Raw genomic sequence first — 26,407 nt, 5'->3', positions numbered from 1 at the left:
CTAGGGTCATCAGCTTCCTGTTCATATTCAGGCATCTCCAACCATGTGTCCAGGCCTCCTGTTAGAGCTGTCCATGGTGACAACTCTTCCTCCTTCAGCCCCTCCATTGATTGATGGCTTTGAGGAACTAAGCCTGTGTTAAACAGGTGAATATCCATTCATTGAATCAGGCAGCATGAGACTTACTAATGATTCATAACTCTTGCATTGTGACATGATAGTTCAGGACAAACACTGGTTTCCTCTCCCTCTCCCAATCCTTCCTCTGTCCAGAAGCCTTTTACCACTGGGGGAAAAAACAATCCTTAAATATGCTGTGGTAACTTCTGACAAACCACTCAGAGATTTAAGGCCAGGTCAATTGATCGCTTAGTCAAATGAAGTAAGAAGTCTCACAACACCAGGTTAAAGTCCACAGGTATATTTGGTAGCACAAGCCACTAGGTTTTGGAGCACTGCTCCCTTCATCAGGTAAGTAGGAGTTCTGTTCACAAACAGGGCATATGAAGACATAAACTCAATTGACAAAATAATGGTTGGAATGCAAGTCTTTACAGGGAATCAAGTCTTAAAGGTACGGACAATGTGAGTGGAGAGAGGGTTAAGCACAGGTTAAAGAGATGTGTATTGTCTCCAGCCAGAACAGTTAGTGAGATTTCTCAAGATGAGGAGAATCACAACAGACACCTCCAGTGAAAGATGCCCCAAATTTGGGAGACCATGCAGACGCTACAACAACGGATGAATGAACACCACTCGACAATCACCAGGCAAAAGTGTTCACTTCCTGTTGGGGAACACTTCAGCAGTCACGGGCATTCGGCCTCTGATCTTCAGATAAACGTTCTCCAAGGCAGCCTTCACGACACATGACAACTCAGAGTCACTGAGCAGAAACTGATAGCCAAGTTCCGCACACATGAGGATGGCCTTAACCGGGATCTTGGGTTCACGTCACACTATCTGTTATCCCCACAACTTGACTGGGCTTGCAAACTCTCACTAACTGTTCTGACTGGAGACAATACACATCTCTTGTCCTGGCTGGAGACAATTCATATCTCTTTAACCTGTGCTTAACTCTCTCTCCACTCACATTGTCTGTACCTTTAAGACTTGATTACTTGTAAAGACTTGAATTCCAATCATTATTTTGTAAATTGAGTTTGTGTCTTTATCTGTCCTGTTTGTAAACAGAATTCCCAATCACCTGAAGAAGGGTCAGCGCTCCAAAAGTTAGTGGCTTGTGCTACCAAATAAACCCGTTGGACTTTAACCTGGTGTTGTGAGACTTCTTACTGTGTTTACCCCAGTCCATCGCCGGCATCTCCACATCATATTCAAATGAACACAGAGGGATGGTCTCAGACAGAACTCAGTTAACTCCAGTTTTTCACATCTTTAAATATATCACTTGTCAAGGAGTCTCCTCATTACTCATTTCCATTTTAATCATCTGCTGATAGGTGTCTCCTGTTGGTCAGTTACTTATTTTCCAGCTTTACATACACGGCATTGGCTGAGTGTGACTATAATGTGTCTTTAAAAAATGTATTCTAATCATATTTCTCTGCAGGATGTTTCTAGCAGTTCTTGGCATTTTGCTGGTCTTCTTCATTGTTACTGAAGCAGTATAATTGATACCATGTTTGTTTTAATCTGAACTAATGCTGTGTTCTGTTGTTTTACTGTTCCCCTGGGATTGTAGAGTAGAGCTGGATTGGAATGGTTGATAGGTCATGTCATATGACTGGGGGCAGCTAGGCTTTTAGAGAGGGTTCCAGTTTAGTCATTTTCAGATGCTGTTTTTAGCTGAGAGGGAGAGCAGTGTTTCTTGTTTCCCCTCTCTAGAGTTGGAAATTTTGCTGCCTGTGTGTTGCTGTTTGGAAGCTGCAGAGAGAGAGGTATCATTTCTTATCTCTGAAGCCTGAAGTCTACTGAGTAGACTAAGGAAATACGGCACGTCTGCTACAACTCTCACCAATTTTCACCGAAGTACCATAAAAAGTTTACTTTTCAGATGTATCACAGCTTTTTTGGCTCCTGCTCTGACCAAGACTGTAAGAAACTACAAATGTCCATGAACAAAGTCCAGCCCATCGTGCAAAGCAGCCTCCCATCTATTGACTCTGCTGTCTCGGAAAAGCAACCAGCATAATCAAGGATCTGTGCACTCCAACATATTCTCTTCCATCTTCTTTCATCGGGAAAATGATGCAAAAGTCTGAGATCACATACCAACTGACTCAAGAACAGCTTCTTCCCTGCTGCCATTAGACCTTTGAATGTATCAACCATATATTAAGCTGATTTTTCTCTCCACCCTAGCTATGACTGTAACCCTATTTTCTGCACTCTCTCCTTTCCTTCTCCTCAGTGTATTCTATGAACAGTATGTTTTATCTGCATAGCATACAAAAACAATAATTTTCACTGTATTCCAATACCTGTGACAAACCAAATCAAATAAAGACTGGAAGATGCTACAGACTATATATACTTTCCTGTGATTCTGTCTTCAGGAAATATTCTTCTCTGAAAAACAACTGTTTGGATTTCTGTCTATTGATGTTAAAAGCTGGAAATCTAACATCATGTGAGCATACTTGTTTTAGTGCTAACTAATCCTGAAGTATGGTGAATGTTAATGGGGGATTGCTTTTAAATTGGAACAATAGGGATTGCTAGCTGTTGAGAATTATGCCGTGTACTATTTAAGCCCTGTAATTGGTAAAGGTTATGATAATTCTTCTTGTTATATTCTAACTGTGTTCTTAAATGAACTTTGTTTGATAAAAGTTTCCGAGTGGGTCACTTGAATCATACCTGAAGCAAAACACCTTATGCTCACCAATGACAAAATCAAATGTAAAACTTATGGTCTAGGCTAACTTCACAAAACATCTTGGAATTGCTGGTCTGGGCCTTAACACAGGATCTTATATCTGTGTTAGCCCGTGGGTGAAATAGGCGCAGAATCTCGTGAGCGAACAAGAAAGAGAATTGCAATCATCCCTGCCAGTGATATAACATGGTTCATGGCCAAGAAGGTCAAGAACATCATTAAAAACATTACCATCTCATTAGCGGGCTTCCCCACTGTATCACTCCCTCCCCTTCCCTCTGTGTGATCAGCAGAGAGTAAAGGCTGCTTGAATTTACAAGTTACCATAACTGAATGTGGGAAAGAGACATGATCTCCAGTCTGCATTTTCTATGGATTCTAGGAGATTTGTTCTGGCATAGTCAGGGAGAAGAAGAATCATCGGAAAAGGCTTTATTGCTGAAACTCTCCAAAAATTGCAAAAAGTGCTTGGAGGTGGGCACTCAAAGTTATTATGCTATAAAAGAGTTTTATGAGAACCAACTGGAAGCTGGGAGTAAAAAATGGACTGTTTGCTGTAAGGGTGTAATTCCATGGAGTGTGTGAAGTGAGAGAAGCATAAAAAGGAAAAGTTCTTCTCTATAGTTTGAAGTATAGATTGCCTACAAAAACAAAATAGCATTTTGTCATTTGTTACAATAGAAGTTTTGAAAAACAAAATGTTGCTGTGCAATTTTTTGTTAGTAATTAGAACCTCGCTACTATGGAATCCGAGGAATATTATTAAATTGGATTGGGCGCTTACTTACCAACAAAATATAAAAGGTAGTGTGTGGATTCAAAGGATCTTCTGAAATAGGAGAACTGATGGGAGATGGTAATGGGATCTCCCTAACAGCACCCTTTACTCTTTGCTGATCACACAGAGGGAAGGGGAGGGAGTGATACAGTGGGGAAACCCACTAATGAGATGGTAATGTTTTCATTACCATCTCATTAGCCAGCTTCTACTAGCCAGCATTGGCCAGCAACACTTCTGTCTGGGAATATAGGTGCCATCTGACAGCTCACCCTCACCCTTCCCCTGTGGATGGTAGATCATACATGCACCACACACACACAAACACACATACACACACACAAACTACGTGAAGTATCACTACCCCAGAAACCAGTCCAAATCATAAGGATCATCCATATATTAACTGCTAGCCCACTTGTCATCTATATGATACTTGGGCTGCCCCAGCCAAGGACTGATTCTGCTCCCTGTTGAAATAATTGGAAAACGTAAGGCAGTAATGACCCCACAAGGATCAGTTCTCTTTCCTGAAGAATATTACATTAGGTCTGGTAGATTGCATAATTGTTTCTACTGAATTCCATTGAGCAATTTGGCATGATGGATTTGTACACATGGCTCTGGGTTATTAGCCTTGTATCATCAGCAGTCAGGGTGGCATGACAACTCTGCCCTAACTTGCCAACTTTCTCCCTTCCTCACACCCAATGTATGGTCCACAAATTTGTTTCCATAACAATGAATCACAACCATTCAGCAGCATTCTTGTTTCTGATAGGCTGACAAAATATCAGCCCCTATCAATGTTTCTTGTGGTGCAATAGGTAAATAAATTGATTGAAATTGTCAGGGAGAGTTGCCTTGAGGCAAGTGTACTTTGAACAGATACGTGGCATCTGAGATTGTTTTCTATCCTGGCTTCTATTTGAGAACTTTTACTAGAAACCAGTTACTCATTATCGACTTTTGTGATGTCCAAATAAAATTGAATGATTAGGAAGCAGGAAAGTGGGGCTTGAGGACAAGAAGGAATTGAGTGGAAAGTAAACAGCCCAGGACCCCCATGGCATGTTTTGCGGTGATGTAGTTAGTCTGCCTTTGGAAGGTGGCAGAATCTTCTGGTCCCATCACTGTTAACAAAATTTTCTGTTGTTTGCACCCCGACCACAGGTGAACATGTAGCAGAGGATTGCTGTCGATGAGACCAGAAGATCCCACTGCTGGGAACAGCTAGAGAATCAGTACAAAATCTTTTAGTAAAATTGGAATTGTTTGAATTGCCTAGGAAGAGCATCTAATTCTCACTGCCCATCATTACTACCCATTGTGCTTGACTAAGATGCACCTTTTGTTTTGATTCATATTTTTAGGAATAAAATATAAATCAAAATTTCTCCAATAATAAATGATCCTATTTGGTGCTTGATTCTCATTGGATAGATTCCTATCCAATGACTGTAAAGCTGTTCATTGTCACTGTTTACTCCCAGTGTGAATGTGACATTGGAGCAGCAGCAACCAGTCACTCTGGATTGAGGTGTTGAAAACTTCACCGATAAACTCTCCGTCAAGGAAGCAGTGCAGGTAAGGAGCAAGAAATCAGACAACGAACTGAGTGAAATAATTATGAGGGAGAATCCTATCAAAATAATTTAAACAAATTTACAGCTCAATTTAAGGATTGTTATGAGTGAATTCCCTCATTTTCTCAAACTCCTTTTCCATTTGAAGTTAGATAGGATTCAAAATACAAATACCAAAAATGAGGAGTTCTTCATTCAGGATCCTACAGGCGGTTGAGTGAAAATGAAACTGTTCTAACAGAATTAAACTTCAGGAAATTACAATTGACCAGATCAGGGAGTGGAATCTATCAAGGGAATGGATATAGAAATTGTTATCGATAAAAGTACAATGTTAGTCAAGCAATGAAATTAAATCCCTCATTTTCTAAGTAAGAACAAACCACCTAATGTTTTGTCTCCATCTGCAGGTCTGATTAAAAACTGGGAATGGATGAATAATTACTGGTTGATATTATTGCTATCGAAGTCTATGGGCATGATTCTCCTGAATTGATTCTAAGTGCCCATACCAGCTGGAAAACCAAAGTGTTTTTTACTGGGATTCACCCACCTGAGTAACGCAAATTTATACATTGTGGGGAACATCTCTGCCAGTCTGACTTTTCAGAGATCAGGGAGTAGTTTTTAAAGGGTGCTGACAGACAGCCCACCCCCACCATCTATATAGACACACACAAACATACACACACACACACACACACACACAAAACGGACATGATAACCACAGCTGGCAATGTGAGCATCTCCAACTCCTCAGCCGAGAGGGTCATCCTCCCCCCACCATGGAAAGAATGAATCAACTTCCTGCCACATATGCAGAGATGAGGGTGATCTGACCTCCCCTAGGCAGAGGTCCCAACCCCCACCCCAACAAGAGAGACACTCTCAGGTGAACCTGCTCCATGAACCCCTCATTACCTCCGTCATGACACCCCCAGTGTCATCCTCACTATCACCCTGATGGTGATGATCTGACCCGGTGCCTTGTTCTCTGAAGGCGTCAAGGAGATAAGTGCAGTGCCAATATACCCCTCTACCACTGTCAAGCTGCAGTGGAAGTGCCCCCTCACGGGTCCTGGGCTTTGGTTGGCCTTGTGCTGTGGGGAGAAAGGGGTTAACCTTGGCACGATGGGAGTCTCGTGATTCAGAAATCTGAACATCACTCTTGGCATGATGATTTCAGGCATCTCTCTGATCAAAATCTTTATTCCGACCTGTGTACTGTGAAAACTAAGAAATGGCATGGTCACATTAATCTCCATGCTCCCTGACACTTGGCAGGTTTCCAAATCAGAGTGGAACTCCAGTCTGCAGAACAGATTCCCTTTTCTCTCTCTGTCAGAAGCTGCAGGTGTGAGGAGATTCCTTTTAAGTCCTCTGATTGATAGAAGCCACTTTCACTGTGGGGGATTTCACTTCTCCATAACTGTTCACTCAGCCCCATTTCTTAAACACTGCAGTTATTCATTGTCTCTGAGCCTTCCAAGATAGCACAAATCCTTGGTGTTGTGAGAATTTCACAGCTATTCAACTACAATAACCTCACTCCCTATAATTGACCAGCTCAACACTCAAGGCCCGATTTTACCAACCACAGCCTCAGGGCCAGATCTGGGCGTAATATGGATCCGAGCCCGGAATCCTTGTTCCAGCGCGCCTCTACGCGTTTTGCTGGCTCCGAACCGATCCGTGCTGTGGGCAGGGCTTAGCACTGCCGGACCGTTCGAATCTCTGAACTGCGCATGCGCAGTTTGAAAAAATCGGAGACAGTGCGCCCGGGCGCTGGGCTGGAGTGCGCGGCCGTGGCAGTTTGTGCTTTCTGAAAGATTGCTTCTTGCTGTGTATCCTCTGTCAGCGTACCCAGGCGTAACAATTCCAATACAACATCAGTAGTTCGCTTTGGAAGGCAGGTCTATGCCAGGCTGTATCTTATTTTGGTGGTTTGACCTAATGGGTCCACTATCAATATCCGATACAAGGAGCCTAAAAAAATTCATATGATGCCAGTCAATGTTTCCCTTCTGCCAGAAGCCGGAAGGAAAGCAAGATTGCGCAAACGTGTTCCCAAAAGAGCTAGGATGAAAGAGGAGCAATTTGAAGATGAATTTAAAGTTGACAATTATAGTAAATTCTGGACAAAGAAGTAGTCTTCAAAATTTTGGATTTTAGAAACAACCATCACTGAATTGCTTGATTGGTGTTGTCATCACTGGAACTTTGACAAATGCACGTATTATTGTGATGCCATTAATAAGTTGTGTTTTTTATTTATGATTGACTCCATTTATTTTATTAAAATGCGTTTCTACAGGGAGGATACAGGGAATGAAAAAACAGGTTCCTGTTTTTATTTCTATTATTATATGGCTTAAATGCAAGGAGAAAATGCTTTGAATGTTAATTAGGCAATACCCATTCACATTAATTCTGTGCCTCCTGTTCCCGACTATATTTGTGTGGATTTGACTTAGGTACATTTAGTTGTTTGTGTGATGTATCACTAAAACCAGTTGCAGGAAAAAAAAGCAGAAAGCGGAGAGAGCGGCTCTCTAACATAGATCGGGGCGGGGGGGAAGGGGGGTGCTGGTGGTGTAGTTTGGGGGGGAGGGGGGGTTGTGGCGGGGGGGGGGGGGTGCGCAGATGCATCTCTGTTGGGGCGGGGGGGAGGCCAGAATGGTCCGCTGCCACTCTGCGGGCGATCCCTTCTCCCTACTGGAGGAATGAATCCCTCCTCCCGGAGTCGACATGCAGCCACGCCATCCCACCAAACCTTCAGGATCAAGCGATTCCTCGTGAAGAAGATAAAGTAGAACTGGCCGATTCCACAGTGGATCCGCATGAAAGCCAGCAACAAGATCAGGGACAACTCCAAGAGGAGACACTGGAGAAGGACCAAGCTGGGCCTGTAAAGGGATACACCATCACTGGTACACTACCAGCCACAGCTATCTCTCCCGCTCTCATGCCCCTGCGGGGAAGAGTAATCTGTGGCTGGTAGCGTACCAGTGATGGTGGAGGGAGGCCAGCCATCGAGGTAGGTTGCGAGTGTGCTTTGCCGAAGGGGCGGGGCCTGCCTCCCCGGGCGTGGGGTGGGGGTGTTCTGATCTCGGGGGGGGGAGGTCTGCTGTGGGTGCCTGCCACCCAGGGAAGGTTTGTTCCCGTGGGGGGTCCTGCCGAGGGGAGGGCCTCCCTCCCAAGGGGGATGCTGGGGGTGACTCTCGGGGGGAGCGGGGGGCCTGCCTCCCGGGGCGGGGGGGGGTCCAATCCTGGGGGGTGTTTGCTGGTGTGGTTGGCGGGGGATCTGCAAAGGATGATTGAGGAGGATGGGCTTTGGAGGTTCCCATGCAGAATAGAAGTCAGCTTCGGATTTTTATTTTGCAGGTTGCTTTCAGCGTGGATCCGGAACGAACCCAAAGACGGTAAAGTGGGATTTGGCAGTAGAGTTGGGCGCACGGTTCATTAAATCGATTTAAATGCATGCTAACACATTTAAATCGTCGGGCCGCCCGATTTGGGCGCACACCGGATCCGCAACCAAATCAGATGTCGGTAAAGGAGCTATCTGCTCGGATTTGGGTGGAGATCGTGTTAAAGGCCCGAATTTACTGCAAATTCACGCCCATTTTTCGTAAAATCAGGCCCTCAGTGTTCAAGTTTAAGATCTTTATTTGTGCTAAAGCAAGGAAGCCTGCCAGCTACTAGGGGCTCACTGACTCCCTGAACAATGAAATATAATGGTAATTATACCCTTTGACTCAACTATAAGCAATCAACATCTACCAATCAAAGGTGTACATTTGTTTGAAAAAAAAACTATCTCCATTCGCAGCTAATAATTCCGATTATTTCATTTCTTTCCCACAGCAGTATTAGACTAATTACTTTACATTGGTAATTCTACATTTGCCTCATTACAATATCCAGTTACTAACAAAACATATTTACGTAGTTTAGTCTATCATTGAACAGACACATCTGTGGTCCTTGACTGTTATTCAATGCAGTGACTTACTGTGGTCCATCAAAACATGTCTGTAGTCCTTCAGTATTATCTAGAGCAGAGATACAACAGTGGCATCTCTTGCAGTCTTTCCAAATCCTCCCCCATCCCCTGTTTTTGTTGCTTCCATGGCCGTACAGTTTTGGCAGTCTCACAGAGTGCTCTGCTGTACAAAAATGATTTTAATCCCTTCAGTTGGAAATCCTTTGAAGTCCTTTGCTTTCCTTTGAAAATGTTTGCTTTTATTCAATTTCATAGTGCAGTCTAACAAGCCTTTGATTGACAGCATAATGGTTTTTGCACAGCATGCAGTGTTTTTCTTTCCCTTGACTGTTGAATGCATCTGAATGCATCTATACACAGGAACAGGGCAAATCCAAGCCTGTCCATTACTGCTATATTGATCTATGGACAAGAGAGCTGAATGCCAGAGGTGAGGTGAGAATGATTGCCTTGAACGTCAAGGCAACATTCGACCGAGTATGGCATTAAGGAGTCCTAGCAAAACTGGAGACAATGGAATCAGGGGAAAACACTCCACTGATTCGAGTCATACCTACTGCAAAGGAAAATGGTTGTGGTGGTTAGAGGTCAATCATCTCAGCTCCAGGACATCACTGCAGGAGTTTTGTAGGTAATGTCTTAGGCCCAATTATCTTCAACTGCTTCAGCAATGAACTTCCTTCCAACATAAGTTCAGAAGTGGGGATATTCACTGATGACTGTATAATGTTCAGCACCATTTATGACTTCTCAGATATTGAAGTAATCCATGTCCAAATGCAGAAAGACCTGAACAATATCCAGGCTTAGGCTGACAAGTGGCAAGTACTATTTGCACCATAAATATGCCAGGCAATGTCCACAAGATAAGATTTGGCACCACCCAGGGCAAATCCACTTGATTGGCACCCCATCTACAAACATTCACCCTTCAGCACCTATGCACAGTGGCAGCCATGTGTACCATCTTCAAGATGCACAGCAGGAACTCACAAAGATTTCTTAGTCACCTTCCAGAGCCACGAGAACTACCATCTAGAAGGACAAGATCAGCAGATACCTGGAAAAACCACCACTGTGTCTTGGGCCATGAGAGATGGGCAATAAATACTGACCTTGCTAGCGATACCCACATCCCATGAATGTATACAAAACCTCAGGTTTTGCTCCACTCCGAAGAACTAAACCTTGGTCTCTCCATTCTTGTAAACTCCTCCCCATCTCCAATCCCTTCTCCATTTCCTCTCAAATCCATCTCCATGTGTTGAACATACAGTGCTTTTTCATTATTTTTCTATCTCCTCGCGGTCATGGGTGAGAATCTGGATTTCAATGGCTGTCCACTCAAGGAGTCGTCCTCCTTTCTCTCAGTGCAGATTCCAGTTCACCTTCGTGGAGCCAACAAATTAGACAGAAACCCCAGAAGGGGCTCCTTAGTCCAGCAGTCTACTCCCTCTATATTGCCTCCGGCCCCTCCCATTCAGCTTCGCTTCTACTTTTGATTCTACTTTCGTAATAGACAATGCTTCTACTGTTGTCGTAGTACTGTTGGCAACAGTATCATATATTCTGAAGTGCAAAGTGGTTCTATTACTTCAAGATCAGCTTCCGTGCTCTCTCTCTCACAATCCAGCCTTCTCCAGTAATGCTCCATTCCAGGTATATATCTCATACCTATCTCAAATCTCTTACTCTTGACTGTGAGATCCATAATGCTGCAGAACTGCCTCCACTCTCTAATTCATGACTGTAAGACCAAGGAGTGTCTATACTCTCTGACTCTACTCTGCTAGTCCCTGACCACAGACCTTGAGTTTCCATGAATTCCCTGTTGCTCCCATGACTGAAGGCAACATGGCCTCTCTTCCCAATGTCCCCCTTTATGAGTCACCATGTGATCATCCCCTCTGGGCAACTTAATGTGTTGCATCTTAGGATATTAGAGGAAGTAGCAACAGAGATAGTGGATGTAGCGGTAGTAATGTTCCAAGAATTCCTAAATTCTGGAAAACCCTCAAAGAATGAAAGAACAGTCAGTGTAATACCATTATCCAAAAAGGGAGGTTGACAAAAACAGGTAACTAAAGGCCATTTGCCATTGACGTTGGGAAAATATTACAATCCATTATAAAGGATGTAATAGCTGAGAATTTAGAAATACATAATGTAATCAAGTAGAGTCAGCATGGCTTCGTGAAAAGGAAATCATGTCCAAAAAGTGTATTAGAATATTTTGAGGTGGTAACATGCAGTATAGATAAAGGGGAACCAGTGGATATAATATACTTGGATTTCCAAAAAATGTTTGATAACGTACTGCACAAAAGGCTACTCAATAAGATAAGAGCTCATGTTGGGATTAGTATATTAGCATGGGTAGAGGATTGGTTAACTAATAGAAGACAGAGAATTGGGATAATAGGGGCATTTTCGGGATAGAAATTGTAACAACTGGAGTGTCACATGAATCTGTGCTAAGGCCACGATTTGTTTACAATACATATCAATGACCTGGATGAGGGAAGTGAATGTATTATTGCCAAGTTTGCAAATAACACAAAAATGGGTGGGAGGACAAGTGGTGAGCATAACACAAAGAGTCTACAGAGGGATATAGACAGGTTAAGCAAATGGGCAAAAACTTGGCAGATGGAATATAATGTAGGAAAATGTGAAGTATTTCACTTTGTTGTGAAGAATAAAGGAGCTGAATATTATTTCAATTGAGAAAGACTGAAAAACAGTTTTGGTCCCCTTATCTAAGGCATTAGAGACAGTCTAAAGAAGGTTCATTAGCTGTTGTACCTCTGGATCCAGAAGGAGTCCATCAGTTTAAGGAAGAGTGTGTCCCTTCAAGAAATGACCTATCAAATGGCCATTCATCTCATTGGTCATTGTTGACCTTGTTGCAAATTAATCGATTGCAAAACTTACCAGATAATTACGGTGACGCAGTTAAACCAAAAAGGTGTGAAGTGTGTTAGCAGGTACTGAGAATATGACAAAATGCTGTTTAAATGCAAATTGTTTTAGTCCGGTGCAACACAACATGAAAAATGTTTTCTTTCAGAGATCAGATGGCTCATTCTTCACATTCTTCATTCTTCAGTCTGGAAGAGCTTAACAAACTGAAGTCATCTCATGAAATGGATGAGCTGGAGATGGCTCCACCATTGCTACAGAAAAAAGTAAATGATCTGGATAATACAGAGCTTAACATTGCAGTGTCAGGAAAATCAGGATCAGGGAAATCCACCTTCATCAATTCGATGAGGGGACTTACGAGCGATGATGAGGGAGCAGCTGAAACAGGAACCACAGAAACCACAATGGAACCAATTGGATACAAACATCCCAACCTGCCAAATGTTCGTTTCTGGGACCTGCCAGAAATGGAAATGCAAAAATTTCCAGTGGGTACATACTTCAAGAAAATGAAATTTGAAAGATATGATTGCTTCATCATTATTTCAGACAGTCGATTCACAGAAACTGATGCAAAACTCGCCGAAGAAATTAAACGGCTGGGGAAGAATTTCTACTTCATTCGATCTAAAATTGATAATGATTTCAATGCGATAAGAAAGGGAAGGAGGAAATTTAATGAAGGTGAAGAACTAGAAAAGATCAGGAGTTACTGTGTCAGCACCTTGAGGAAGGCAGGGATCCCATCACCTTGGGTTTTCCTGATATCAAACTTTCATCTGAACCTATATGATTTTAATCTTTTAAATAATGATCTTGAAGATTATCTTCCCAGTATAAAGAGAAGTGTGTACATCCTGTCCCGTCAAAATCTAAACTTGGAAATTGTAGAGAAGAAAAGTGAAGAGCTGAAAAAAGAAATCTGGATGTTGGCAACACTTTCTGGAGCAGTGGGAGCAGTGCCGGTTCCTGGAGTCTCCCTTGCTTGTGACATTGGGATTGTGATTAAAGGAATAATAGATTTCCGTAAATATCTGGATCTGGATGATGCTTCTCTTCAAAGACTGGCCAACATGGCAGGAAAACCTGTGGAAGAATTGAAAACCGTGGTGAAAACTCCTCTGCTGGGTGAAATAACTCCAGATATAATAATGAGATTACGTTGGGGTCTTGCTTCTGCCACCATTTCAGCAGTTGAACTCGCTGTTAATAACATCCCAATCATTGGATCCATCTTTGGTGCAGGATCATCATTTCTTATGACCTACAAACTGCTGACTGATGCACTGGATGATCTTACAGAGAACGCACGGAGAGTGGTGAAGGTTGCATTTGGGATGAAAATGACCTGGAATAGATAGCAGTTCAGATGTTAATACTGTAGTTCATATATTAAAGAGCCTAACCAATACATTTGCAAGAATTCTGCTGAACAATGTTTCATTCTGGAAATATTCCTAATCTGTTTCTGGGAAGGATTTTCATGATCAAGCATTTGGAGAAGGGACTTGTCTGGCTGTAACACAAAGAAAGAATTCAGACTGAGAATTTTAAAAGAACTCACCCAGTATCGCACACATGTGCTGCACCCAGACAATTCATTTAAATTAGATACAATTACAAAGTCCAAAATGTGTGGGTTAGGTTGATTGGCCATGTTAAATTGCCCCTTAGTGTCCTGAGATGTGTAGGTTAGAGGGATTAGTGGGTAAAATATGTAGGGATATGGGGGCAGGGCCTGGTTGGGATTGTGGCCAGTGCAGACTCAATGGGCCAAATGGCCTCTTTCTGTACTGTAGGGTTTCTATGATTCTATGATTTCTATGATACAAGCAAATCAATCTTTCTGCTAATGCCATTTTTCAGCACTTGTCCTATATCCTTGAATGTTATGATATTTCAAGTGCTCATCCAAATATTATTTTAAGGTTGTAAGGTTTCTGGCCTCTACTAAATTCCCAGGCAGCACATTCCGAATTCCCACCACCCTCTGACTAATTTTTTTCCCCTCAAGTCTTTTCTGAATCTCCTGTCCTTTATCCTATAACTATGCCCCCTTGTGATTGACCCCTCAACCAAGGGGAACAACTGCTCCCTACTCACTCTATCCATACCCCTCATAATCTTATACACCTCAATCATGTCTACCTTGTTGTTCCTTTTTGATTGATAACAAGAGCATCATTGATAAAATGGACGACCCCGGTGGAGCAAGTAGCCCCTATTTCACCCGATAGATTTTATTCACATCAAACTTTATTCACAATAGGTAAATAAGCCACAGTGTAAGCTTATTGTCAGTGTGCTCCAATCACAATATTATCAAGCTACAAGTTATTTTCCACTGCTGTTGAAACCTTTCACCCATTTCACACATATTCCTGTACACATTGCTTTTTGAGTTGCTGTATCATGCACTATCTATCTGAAATGGATAGTGCATGATAAATGGATTCCATCTGAAACTGGCTCTGTTGCTTTTTTGAATTTTTACCAACTCCATTGCCACTGATGCCTATAGACAATGAGACAGCCACAGAAAGAGGGCACAGGAACAGCTTAATGTTAATAGGAGACACCGCAATGCTGTGAATCTGAGAGAAAAGCAGAAAATGTTGGAATTGCTCAGCCAATGAGGCATCAAACATGAAGATTTTCCAGTCCTGCCAGCAGTGGGAGTTGCAGTTGAATCGGAAAATCTCATCCAGGGTTTCAGGTTGATGACGTTCATTAGAATGATGGGCAAAGACAATTATTTCAATTCCAATGAGGAGCAACGCTTTACAAAGCTCTATCTGGCCATAGGCACTGTGACTGGGGTCTGTATCCCTGTGTTTTACAGGGGCAGTCACCAATACCAACCAGCATTATTACCACAGAAAGGAGAGTAACAAAAGCTCCCACTACTGCCATATATTCACTGGTGTCATCACCAACACCTACCATTGTCACAGCACATCGATCAGGAGCGTGCATGAATCTCACTGCCAGAATGATGGCTGACACATGAATTCCAGCTGAATGGGAAGAGCGAAAGCACAATGATTGGTAATAGAGCAGTTAATGTGGGAGGAGAGGTGTGGAAATGTGTTACATCAACTCACTGGAACCTCACATGCTGCAATGTCGCTGATGTGAACAAAGGATTGGTGTTATTGATGTGAAATATTGTATTTTTAATCTACAACTGGCTGCCAGATCAATTAAACTTAATCAACGTTTATCCATTTGTAACAATTCTTGTTAAGCAATAATTGCAACTTAAACAATTTCAATGCCAAAGGCTCTATATAAATGCAAACATTTTCTTTATTAATTTTGAAAGAATGTTTATCTGTCATTATTGGGATGGTAATCTGGTCAAGTGATGAACAATGTAATTCTACCACAGCCTATTGTGAATATCAATGTGATGTTGCTTATCCAAGTGAAATGTATTGTGGGATGTGCTCTGGTGAATCAGATACGACAATATGGGCATTGCTATTGAAATCATATTGTACCAACTCAGACTGGTCATATCTGTACACCATGTAATGACACAATAAATGTTCAATTCCTCTTCTTGAAGATTGTTCTGAGTATTTATTTTTCACTAGCTGCATTGAAGCAGGAATGTTGGAATAGGTAATCCTGATGTTGGAGTTGAACAAGAAAAAGTAGGAGAAGGTGATTTGGAGCAGAAACTTATGTTCCGCTACAGTTGGGTTTGCAAGTGAGGGGACGGGGGCTTGAAATTCCTCGGATAGACTTCCCTCTTGGCTCTTACCCAGCTCAAACTCTGCAATTTCACGGCAATATTAAAGGGAGACACACCCATCACCATTGTTTGTCTAGCTTCTCAACCTCTCCTCCACCTCTTCTCATTTCTTTTTCTCTTAATATTGACCAAGCTCATTCACATGAGGGTAAGTTCAAGATAGGAGGAGTGATGATAGATGTCCAGAAGCCATTTCAGTTTAAGAAGGATGTCATTGGACTAACAGGCAAAAGTAAAGATCACCCCGGCCAGCAAACCTCCATGTGTTGATCACATCCTGACATTCACACTAAGTGACATGCAATGTTGTATTTTGCCTACTTATGAACTAAATCCATGTTTTCTCTCTGACAGGCATTAGCAGTCCCAAACAGAGCTCCAGACCAACAATAAACCCCATCTCCCAGGCATCTCAAAGACAAACCACCAGCAGAGACATGTCACTGATTCCTGGGATGGCAGATCTGTCATATGAGGAGAGATTAAGTCAGTCAGGATTATGTTCACTGGAGTTTAGAAGAGTAAGCGGGGATCTCATAGAAACTTATAAAACTCTAACAGGGTTAGACAGGGTAGATTCAGAAAGAAAGAAAGCCTAGGTCTCCAGCATTTGAAAGTTTGACTAACACTCTGTTGCTATAAACATTGGTGGTATTGATCAGTGGCAATGTGAGAGCAACCAGGGCAACTTGGCCTCCCTCAAGGAACCCTTTTTCTTCAGGGAGTCAGGCAGGGGTTCATGGGCAGTCATAGGGAGGAAGGTGGTAGGGGAGTCCAAAATCAGGGATCATAGTTTGAGGATAAGAGGCGAACTGAGGCGAGGAAAAATTTCTTCACCCAGAGAGTGGTGAATGTGTAGAATTCACTGCCACAGGATGTGGCCTACTGATGCTTTTAGTTTCAACGTTTCTATGTTTCTATCACAGGGGGTCATAGTTCTAGATAAGGCCTGGCATCAAACTCTGGGCAACACCTTACTGACACTTCTCCGCAGCATTTGGAGACAATAACAGCCTGGGTCTGCAGCACTCGGAGAACTGACCGGCACTCCATCACTTTAAACATTGGTGGTATCCATCAGTGGCAATGTGAGAACAACCAGGGAGTCAGGAAGGGCTCTTGGGCACTAATAGGGAGGAAGATCAGCAGATGAAGACTCTGGGGCCATCCATTCAGGTCCAACTGATCCCATTCCCCTCTGCCTGTGGCCCCATTGTTATATATTAGACTTATTGGGCTATTGCATGGTCTGGTCATGTATATGGTTCATGATGTCACTGACTAATTCATGGGATTGTACCTAGTCTAGATCCAACCTTTGTCGAGTCAACAACTATTGAATAAACCTGCTCTGTTGTTTTTGAATAACTGCAGTATATAACACCTATCAGCGCCAGCCAAGGAGGGTGCAACTACCTATAATAGGAGATCCAAGGCAGGTGGGACTTTCCAGGTCTCAGTCCTCTAGGGGACCCCCACCAACAATATCAACAGCAATAAAGTGGCCCTTAAACTGCCTCCATCTCTGCTGCGGATATCAGGGATGTACCACAATGTCGCAGAAATGTTAGAAAAATGAAGAAATCTTCAGATCATTTCTCGATCATGGGTGTTTACTCATGCACCTTTGTAAATAAATTTATGGTTCATGAGAATGGTCTTGTCATTTGAAAGTGCGCATATGTATCTAAGTGACCTCCAACTATGAGGGTGATCCATGCTCCCACTCAGTTTTAACCTTCCTTTGTGAACCTCACCTTCATGTGTAGCTGGGTCATGATAGGTATTTGAGTTATGTCCAGGAGATGGGTCAAACTCTACTGCAAGTGTTAGTAACTTTGATTCTTTACAGGACAACATGGAGTTAGGTATACTCAACAGCCTCGGAAAGTTAGCTGTAATTGTTTCTCCAATGGAGAAGGCTGCCTTCATTATTAGCACAGAAGCACAAGACCTACAGTCATGATGCTCTCTCCAACCATACACACATCTCAGTGTCCGCTGGAAGTTTCTCATTAAAATGGCAACAACTGTACCAAGCCCTAAGATGTAGCATTTGCTTTGTAGTACCAACTGTCACCTCTCAACACGCACCGATACAGGATTGGCCACTGACCTTCTCAAAGATTAGGGCCTAGTGAATCATGAGGATTGAAGATGCAAGTCCCAATGCTGAATTTGCGCTTCATCTGTCTGGTTGTTTGGGCCTTTGAGTGTAGTGGCATGCATTAAGGGGCATGAGAAAAGTGGTTGTGTCCCTTTGTCTGCATCTTACTCCTCCTTAGAGTCTTGTGGTTATGTGTGACACAAGCATGTCTTCAACATCTTGCCTCTTCCATTTCTCATTTCTGTCTTCAGGTTCCTGATTTTGGAGCTCTGCATCATCTGAGGAGCTCTCAGCCTGCTCCATACGTCCCTCTGGAACGGAATTCCTCCTCCTCATGAAAGACTCAAAAGACCATGCTTGTGTGGGACACCCTCTAAGCAGAGCGCTGCAGAGACCCAGCTGAGCAATGCAAACACCTTCCAGATGTCAATGGATTTTTTGACCAATGTGTCCTGCTGTATTTTCCCTCTGAGGCACTCTGACAATGCATAAGGCCATCGCTTATTCCCAAGCAGCTGGTCCTGTAATCCCCAAGGTCCCCCCCAGTCCATGTGGCATTAGATCATTCTGGCAGCTCTTTTGAACAGCACAGACAGGCATAGCATTGCTTTCCACTCATCTCCAGATAGAAGAATTTTCTTCGTTACATGTTTGGTCATGCAAGTTACCTCCATGGGATGGGTTGAATTTCCTCACCCTCCAGTTGTTGCTGGGGGTCCACTGGACCACAGATCTCAGGACAGGCCTCCTCTTGAATCAGCACTGGTGACACAGGGCCCTTCCCTTTCTCCTTAGTCACATCACTGCCACTAGGATTGAACACAGCCTCCATTTTCAATCCACATTCTTCCTGTGGACTGTCAGATGCAGCAGATTAATGAGCACTGGGCAAATATAATAAAGCTCCTATTTGAATGCAAGAAAGCTAATGTTATGCCTGAGAGCTATGTCTGAGCTACTTGCTTTTCCCTGATACAGCTTGCAGCCGAGGAAAACACGAGCAGATCTAGGTAATCAAGATGCCAACTCTGATAGCTGACATCTCAATCCCACAGAACCTGCAGGAGGTTTGAACACATTCATGAAAGGTGACATTTCACCAAAAGCAATTCTGTAATCTCTGATCTGGTTTTCAATGGCATTATCATTGCTGAATCCCCTCTTATTAACATCCTGGGATACCATTGTCCCGAAACTGAACTGGAGGAGCCATGGCAATTCTGGACAGAAGGTGACTTGTCACTGACTAATTTTTTTTTTAATAAGCAGTATTTTTTTTTCTATAGGGGGTGACAGTGACATCAGATGCAAAATTGTCTTATTAAGAATAAATCCCCTCTAAACACGTCCACCAATCTTGTGAGTTCCCTATTGTTCCACATATCAAAAGCTTGCTACATGAAACCTGGAGAGAACATAGATCTTCCCTCTCACTCACAACCAATTCTTCGAACTCACAGAGTATTAGTAATTATTGGGTTCTCATATCTGTCTGTTATTGTCTTAAAATCTCTATGAAACAAAATAATTTGTGAAGAATATTTAATCTGACAAACCTCAATGTCAAGCCAAATGGAAATGGGGTTCCTTCTTATCCATTCCCATTTAAATCTCAGATGTGTGGCTAGCCAATAAAGTTTTGTATTAGGCACATCAAGACCCTCTTTTGAACTTGGAATTTGTAACTTGGCCTATATTGATTGAGCTCTATTTTTGTCCCATATGAAGGAGCTAAAGGCCCATGTATTTCTTTCAGGACCGTAGCAGAAAGTAAAATTGGTAACATCTGTAGAGGATAAAGCAACCTTGGTAACACATTCATAGAGGCATAGAAACTCTACAGTGCAGAAGGAAGCCATTTGACCCATCAAATCTGCAGAGACAACGATCCCACTCAAGCCCTATTCCCGCTTAGTTACCGTGCTAATGCCTCTAACATATCATTTCCCCAGATACTAAGGGTTAATTTAGCATGGCCAATCTACCTAATGTGTACATCTTTCAATTGTGGGAGGATACTGGAGCACCCGAAGAAAACCCATGCAAACACAGGGAGAATGTACAAACTCCACACAGACAATGACCCAAATCGGGAATCGAACTCAGGTTCCTCGAGCTGTGAGACAGCCATGCTAACCACTGTGCCACCATACCGCCCCCTTACCTCATCTTAATTAATGCTATCCTGCCCAGCCACGTTATAGGTAAAGAGGCCCAATGATGTAGATCATACTTTATAGTTGTGAATAATGGGGTAATGTTTGCTTTATACAACTGGCAGAATGAAAGGGTAATGGAAATCCCTAAATAAGTAAAACTAGAAGGGGACTATCTGAAGGGTAAAGGGAGCAAGGGGAGGGGGGTCATATTCTAGGCCTTCCAAATGGGCAAATTTAATTTCATACCTTAGAGGGAGTCAATAATGTTAGTAATAACAGGAACAGGAATTTCAGGCTCAGACAAAAATAATGAAACATTATCAGCATACAACATAATCTTTTGCTGCTTTCCATGAATAGCAAAACCAAATACTGAAGAGTTCTGTTTAATTGGCTCACCTAAGAGCCTTACAGAAATTTATAAAGCACTTGCGTCCATTTAATAAAATCTCCTTCCTGTCCAAATTTATCTCAAGTATAAAATAAATATGTTGTGGAGATGCCGGCGTTGGATTGGGTTAGACACAGTGATTAGTCTCACAACACCAGGTTAAAGTCCAACATAATCTTTTGCTGATGAAAGCTTGTGCTACGAAATAAACTTGTTGGACTTTAACCCAGTGTTGTGAGACTACTTACCATAAAAAAAATTCTACTTTACCTGATCAAATGCTTTCTCTGTGTCCTATGAAAGCATCAAGTTGTCAACAAGTAGTACAGCACAGAAATTGTCCTTCAGTAACAAATTAAATCAGGTCATTAATCTGCACCAACAATAATTACCACTAAAGTCACATTAATCTGATTTTCCAGCATATATCCTCAAATGTTATATTTTAAGTGTCCATTCAAATGTTTTTTAAAGGATGTAAGATTTCTGGCCTCCACTGCCTTCACTGGCAATGCATTCCAGATCCTCAATACCCTCTGACTAATTTTTTTTTCTCAAATTCCTTCTTTATATGCCCTGTTTGTGAACAGAACTCCCACTCACCTGACGAAGGGGCAGCACTTCCAAAACTAGTGGCTTTTGCGACCAAATAAACCTGTTGGACTTTAACCTGGTGTTGTGAGACTTCTTACTGTGATTTTCCCTATGGACAGGGAGGAATTAAAAATTTGTGTCAGAGACTCTGCAATTTCTTGCTGCGCCTCTCATTCCATCCTGGGATGCAATTCGTCTGGGCCTGGGGGCCGTCCACTTTTAAACTCATCACAGCCTCCAATGCCTCCTAGTTTCCTATGTCAAACTGTGCAAGTTCTTCACAGTCCTTTTTCTTGAATTCTCTACCTATTTGCTCGTCGGTGAGAATTGCTTTTTCAGATCCTCGCAAAATTCTGTGCCCATATCTCTGTTCTCGCTGATGACTAATGTGGGCTCACAGTTCACCCATGAACTCTGTTTTTTCACTTCACAGATGCTGCCAGATCTGCTGAGTTTTTCCAGCACTTTTGTTTTTATTTCTGTTTTCCAGCATTTGCAGTATTTTGTTGTTGTGTAAAGTTAAGTTGCTTGTTGTTTTTATTTTTGCTTAATGGCCTGTGGGCTTCATTTTGTTTTCTCTGTAACAGCTGGAGATGTTCCTGCTTGTCCTAGGTCTCTCTTATCTCAGAAGGCAGCTTGTAGCTGTCATAATTTTTACTCTGTTTTGCAAATTTCTTTGGTCTTGCAATCTATTCTAATACACAGAATTTGGTTAATTGTTTAAATTTGGTTATGTTGCAGGAAACCATATCACTTGAGAATTGTAATCTTATATTTGATGCCTTGAGATTTCATTGTATTCAGAGTTCATGTTGAGGAAGTCTAGTCTAGTCCCTCCTGACTGTATACCACTGAGCTACCATTCATTTTGTTATTCTTTCAATGGAATATGAGTTTCAATGATATATGATGATATCAACAAATTCCACCCCACCATCAGACTCACCATGGACTATACCCCAGAATCAGTTGCATTCTTGGACACACGCATCTCCATTAAGGATGGTCACCTCAGCACCTCACTGTACCGCAAGCCCACAGACAATCTCACAATGCTCCACTTCTCCAGCTTCCACCCTAAACATGTTAAAGAAGCCATTCCCCATGGACAAGCCCTCCGTATACACAGGATTTGCTCAGATGAGGAGGATCGTGACAGACACCTCCAGACCCTGAAAGATGCCCTCATAAGAACAGGATATGGTGCTCGACTCATAGATCGACAGTTCCGATGCGCCACAGCGAAAAACCGCACCGACCTCCTCAGAAGGCAAACACGGGACACAGTGGACAGAGTCCCCTTCGTCATCCAGTACTTCCCCGGAGCGGAGAAGCTACGACATCTTCTCCGGAGTCTTCGACATATCATTGATGAAGACGAACATCTCGCCAGGGCTATCCCCACACCCCCACTTCTTGCCTTCAAACAACCACACAACCCCAAACAGACCATTGTTCGCAGCAAACTACCCAGTCTTCAGGAGAACAGTGACCACAATTCCACACAATCTTGCCACAGCAACCTCTGCAAGACATGCCGGATCATCGACATGGATACCATCATCACACGTGAGAATACCATCCACCAGGTACATGGTAAATACTCTTGCAACTCGGCCAACATTGTCTACCTGATACGTTGCAAGAAAGGATGTCCTGAAGCATGGTACATTGGTGAGACCATGCAGATGCTACGACAACGGATGAATGAACATCGCTCGACAATCACCAGGCAAGACTGTTCCCTTCCTGTTGGCGAACACTTCAGTGGTCACGGGCATTCAGCCTCTGACCTTCGGGTAAGCGTTCTCCAAGGCGGCCTTCACGACACACGACAGCGCAGAGTCGCTGAACAGAGACTGATAGCCAAGTTCCGCACACATGAGGACGGTCTCAACAGGGATCTTGGGTTCATGTCGCACTATCTGTAACCCCCGTGACTTGCCTGGGTTTGCAAAACCTCACTTACTGTACTGTCTGGAGACAATACACATCTCTGTAACCTGTGATCAGTTCTCCTTCCACTCACATTGTCAGCCACTTCAGGTCTTGAACAGCAGGTTAGGTGTGAAGATTCGCATTCTAATCAGTAATCTCTAAACTGTCTGTGCTTTATATGCTCTGTCTGAGGCCAGAACTCTCCATTCACCTGACGAAGAGGGAAACCTCGAAAGCTTGTGAGTCTATTATCAAATAAATCGGTTGGACTAAAACCTGGTGTTGTCAGACTTTTTACTGTGTTTACACCAGTCCAACGCCGGCATACCCACATCATGCTCTCACATTGCCACTGATGAATACCACCAATGTTTACAGCAATAGAGTGCAAGTCAATCTTCCAAATGCTGGAGACCTAAGCTTTCTTTCTTTCTGAATCTATCCTGTCTAACCCTGTTAGAGTTTTATAAGTTTCTATGAGATCCCCGCTTACTCTTCTAAACTCCAGTGAACGTAATCCTAACTGACTTAATCTCTCCTCATATGACAGATCTGCCATCCCAGGAATCAGTGACGTGTCTCTGCTGGTGGTTTGTCTTTGAGATGCCTGGGAGATGGGGTTTATTGTTGGTCTGGAGCTCTGTTTGGGACTGCTAATGCCTGTCAGAGAGAAAACATGGATTTAGTTCATAAGTAGGCAAAATACAACATTGCATGTCACTTAGTGTGAATGTCAGGATGTGATCAACACATGGAGGTTTGCTGGCCGGGGTGATCTTTACTTTTGTCTGTTAGTCCAATGACATCCTTCTTAAATTGAAATGGCTTCTGGACATCTATCATCACTCCTCCTATTTTGAACTTACCCTCACGTGAACGAGCTTAGTCAATATTAAGAGAAAAAGAAATGAGAAGAGGTGGAGGAGAGGTTGAGAAGCTAGCAGGCCTGCTGAGTGTGCTGAACCTTCCCAAGTAAGAACTGAGGATGCTGTGGTGCAGTATGATAGATGAAATGCTGATATTATTAAAAGGTCTATGAGACAAACAACGGTGATGGGTGTGTCTCCCTTTAATATTGTATAAAACTGGGAGCAATCTTACCAAAATATTCTAAGTGGTGAATGAGCATGAAATCAGGAGAGTTTCAGATCTGTTTTTTTCAGCACGGCCACAAATGAAATCTTATGGCACTTAGTGCAAAAACTGTTGATCAATCTGATTTCCACCAATAGTGGAGTAGACAGAGTCGATTCTCACTGGAAAGCCTGCTACTCACAGTAGTGGGCACTGTCATGTATGCGCTGATCTCTCTATTCTGTGCAACAAAGCAGAGAGATCCATCAGTCACCTCTCCTCTGGGTATTGCTTGCCACCTCCCAGATCACTGGCCTCTCCGGCCGTTTGCGCTTCCCCCCAGACACACACTCTCACCCAACCCCCACCAGCAACAAATCAACTTCCACCCCCCCCCCCCCGCTTGATCCAGTTGATCACTGCCCTGTTTGATTACTGATTGCAAAGAAGGCGGCACCCTCCTCCCCACTGATCTCCAGTTGCAAAGTGTATAGCTTCCCCACTCGCCCACCTCCCCTTAGGCCCTTCCCCCATCATGGCCCCACCCTCCCCTTAGGCCCTGTCCCATCATGACCCACCCCTTGGTACTGCTCAGTGCCTGGTTGGCAGTGCCCAGCCTGACACTGCCCAAGGGGCATTGCCCACCCCTCCCCCTAAGCATCCTGAGGTCCTCTATCACCTCTGGTCCTACTGATGAGACCATTACGTCAAATCCCTGTTGATGGAGATCCATATGTGATCTTCCCGGGTGAGGACGTACACTGGAAAGGTCGCTAAGTTAAATTAACGCAGATGATTATGTCCAGGACTCGCTAATTATATGAAAATGCAGATTTAAATATTAAAATCAGCCTTGCACCCTTCTTGGTGCCCAGACCTTCTATTTCATTAAGTAATGGCAGGCAAGTGTCTGCCCCACCTTGTAATTTGGAGAGCAACTCGTTGATGTATAATTAATGAGCTTTCGAATGAAAGGTCGGGCACGATTTCCTGCCCCACTGCCCAACAGGAAAGGTGCCATGAAACCCACCCTCCAGCACACTGGGTCTCCAGAATGGAAACCCCACCCTGTGTTCAGAAGTTTGCCAATCATATCTATAATGTAACCATGGCAAGATCTTTAGAATGATGGCTTTTGCCTTCCTAGCATGCGAGGAGTCAGTAGCAAACATATTCTGACCAATACTGACTACTCTGCAGTCATTTCACACTCCAAAGATCTTCCATTGGAATTCCCTCCCCTCAGTCAGAAGGAAATCCCAACTCAGATACCTGCCATCCAATCTGATTGCCTAACACCTCGATAGTCCCAACGATGCCACAAGTTGCAGTGTATAGGATGAGGACTACAAATATTTCCCAGGGTTAAAGTCCTGTCAGTTCAGGACGAGGTAAGTATAAAGGATTCAATGTGGGGTGGAAAGGTTGTGCCCAGGGGGTTGGGAAGATAGGGGTTAGAGGTGTTGGTGATAAAGTTGGGGGCGGAGTGATCACCTGCAGGGGTCAGACCTTGTTTGGGAGGTGGGGTGGGGAGCAGATGGCAATGTTATTAGGAGGCCTTTGATGGAGAGCTCCCCCCAGGTCTTGAACAGGGTCACTTTTCAGGCATCCTCCCCCAACTTCCCTGCCCCACCACCCCCAGCATTGGACTCCTTCCACCAATATGAAACTTAAATCATAAAATGGCCCTGAATTGGTCATGAACTGCTCATTTCAGGGCCTCAGTTAGGTCATGGGAGGGTGGGGCAGCCCAAGAATTACTCATATCGCCGTGAAATTACAGAATTTGAGCTGGGTAAGAACCAAGAGGGAAGTCCATCCGAGGAATTTCAGACGCCCGTCCCCTCACTTGCAAACCCAACTGTAGTGGAACATAAGAGTCTGCTCCAAATCACCTTCTCCTACTCTTCCTTATTCAACTCCAACCTTAGGATTACCTATTCCAACATTCCTGCTTCAATGCAGCTAGTGAAAAATAAATACTCAGAACAATCTTCAAGAAGAGGAATTGAACATTTATTGTGTCATTACATGGTGTACAGATATGACCAGTCTGAGTTGGCACAGTATGATTTCAATAGCAATGCCCATATTGTCGTATCTGATTCACCAGAGCACATCCCACAATACATTTCACTTGGATAAGCAACATCACATTGATATTCCCAATAGGCTGTGGTAGAATTACATTGTTCATCACTTGATCAGGTTACCATCCCAATAATGACAGATAAACATTCTTTC

At 43.1% G+C, this 26,407-nt stretch overlaps 1 pseudogene; it reads left to right on the top strand.

The window, feature by feature from the left end:
• The first annotated feature begins 5,175 nt into the window (after positions 1-5,175).
• LOC145342436 (interferon-inducible GTPase 5-like) lies at positions 5,176-13,524 on the top strand (annotated as a pseudogene).
• Positions 13,525-26,407: the final 12,883 nt, after the last annotated feature.

This window comes from Carcharhinus amblyrhynchos, chromosome 4, assembly GCF_965287045.1.
Source record: "Carcharhinus amblyrhynchos chromosome 4, sCarAmb.v2.hapA, whole genome shotgun sequence".
Classification (NCBI taxonomy): domain Eukaryota; kingdom Metazoa; phylum Chordata; class Chondrichthyes; order Carcharhiniformes; family Carcharhinidae; genus Carcharhinus; species Carcharhinus amblyrhynchos.
The sequence above is the reverse complement of the archived record's forward strand: the minus strand, read 5'-3'. Positions and strand labels throughout refer to the sequence as shown.